The sequence below is a fragment of the Marmota monax genome, unplaced genomic scaffold (genome assembly GCF_021218885.2).
Source record: "Marmota monax isolate L192 unplaced genomic scaffold, Marmota_monax_Labrador192_F-V1.1 WCK01_AAM20220418_F8-fsc00219, whole genome shotgun sequence".
Lineage (NCBI taxonomy): Eukaryota > Metazoa > Chordata > Mammalia > Rodentia > Sciuridae > Marmota > Marmota monax.
The window spans coordinates 194,909-197,375 of NW_026692081.1; positions in this window are offsets into that span (position 1 = coordinate 194,909).

A 2,467-nucleotide genomic window follows, 5' to 3' on the forward strand; every position below is an offset into this window, starting at 1 on the left:
TTGGAGTTATGAGAAACAGAGACAGGAGTGATCAAGGGGAGAGTGGTCACCCCTGACAAATGTGGTGAGGAACTGATTATAATCAGGACAGAGTCCTGAGCAAGGTGTTTGGCAAGCTACAGGATTGTAATGACCTATATCTGGAAAACAGATTCAAAGCAGAATATGGGAAGAAATATGATTGAAATGAATTGAAGAGAAATGGATGCTGAGGAATTGGAAGCATGTATATAGAAAACCATGAAATATATTACGCTTTAAGTGGGAGAAAAGAATAAGGAGATAATAGAGGAAGTGAAGACTCAAGGGAGGGCATTAAATATGTATGATCTGAGATGTATTTTTATAATGGAGGTAATAATCCATCAGGAAAAGAGAGTTTAATTGCAGTAACAAAATCCATGAAAACTTGAGAAGGCAGAAGGCGAAGGACACAGTTGAAGGACTGACCTTCCATAATTACTCTTCTAGAATAGCTTCCTTTTTATATTTAGGATTTTATACACCTTGAAATGTATTTATCTGAATGGGATGAGCTTTGAATAAAATTCTGTTTAGTTTTCAAATAAGCAATCAGTGTTCTAACACTATGTATAAAAGAATATTTCTTTTGGAACAGATTTAAAATACCTATTAATCATACTAATATGTATGAATACACATAAGGTTATGTATGTTAACACATAAAATTAAACAAGTTGTCTATTTCTGAGATATAAAAAACTGTTTTAATTATAAGATTTTCATAATGTTAGGTTTTATGCATTCATTGTTTTTAAAACTGTCATTGTTTGTGCTTAAGCCATTATTTTATTCTTTCATATCAATTTTAAAAACTTATATTGAGATTATAATTTTATTTAACTTTTACATAAATGTAGTTGAATTTGACACTTTTAGAATATTAAGTTTTCTTATTCATGAACTTGATACATTTCTTCATTTAATCACGTCATCACAAAGGTCCATAGTATTTTATTACACCAGATGAACATAATTATAGTACATCAAGAAACTAGTGACCAGGAATTGAAGAGTCTATAAATCATGTCAGAAAGATAAATGAATGTGTTTAGTTTGGAAAATAGTAACTTAAGACACTTATAATAGCATTCTAAATTATTGAAGTGCTCTTTTATAATAAAAAAAGATTAAATGTTTTTTTTAATTGCAAAAGACAGAAAAGAAAAAAGTTATGAAAAAAGCAACATCTTAATTAATCAAAATTAAAAATTATATTGAAATTGATTGAATAGCCATGTTATGAGTTTTTAATCCCTGGCAAAACCCACTGTAGTGAGAGAATACAAAGTATTCCTGCCTAGGAAAAATCAATGCTTCCTTGAATCAGGTGTTATTTGCTCTTCAGGGGGCTCATGTATCACTTGTTCTCAATTGATTTACCATATTAGACACCTGGGTATATATGTATATATCTAGTTTTAATTGTTCAGACTTAACTTTTAAAGATTATAAGGCAGTTTACATTTTGAATGATGATATATATCATATATCAATCTGCATAAATGAACAGCAAAATTTCCTTTGTCATGTACTTTATGGGAAACGAGGTGGAGATCACACACCCAGAAAAAGTCATAAGCAAAAGAATGAGGAGAGAACTCTGCAAAGTATTTCTAGGAGACACTGAAATAAACAAATACAGGAGTGAGTGTAGGTTTAGGATAGAATGAGTATTTGGAGTTAACTTGATTAGGAGTATAGTAGCAAAATTGCATTACCTTGAATATTAATCCATAGATTTTGAATTTTTTGAATCAATTGGTTATAAAATCCGCAGGGTTGAGATTTGGGTAAAATTGTGATAAATTTCACAACTTTTGCTTTTTAGAAGAGATAAAATACTAATTAAATTAATGAATGTGTTGAATTTTTAAGGCTCTAGAAAACAAAAACTTTGTAGTATAAATGAAGACAGGTACCAAATGAATACTCATGGAAAAATATTCAACAAGACTTTAGAAAACAAAATTCAACAGATCACTAATAGGATTATGCTGTATTACTAAGTGGGATTTGTCACAGAATGCAAGGTTCTTCAACACATGAAAATGAACCAATCATTAACAAAATGAGCAACACTCTGTTTAAAAAAAGGGCCACACACAAACATATATTTGATCAGACAAAAGCACTTTAGAATTTTCAAGATTTTTAAAAGAAAAAAATTTAAAAAACTGCTAATATGTGAAACCATATCTATATAATAAAGACCATTTTGTGACATGTTAAGCACCCATAATAATCAATAATGATGACTTAAAACTTTCTAAAAGGAGAACAAGAGATGGGTATCTATATGTATCACTTGTATTTCACACAAAATAAAAGCCTAGCCAAAACATTTAGGCAAGCAAAAGTAGTGAAGGCCATCCAAATTGGAAAAGGAGAAGTAAAAGCATTTGTGTTTCAAAATGACATTAACATACAATTGGAAAAACAGAAG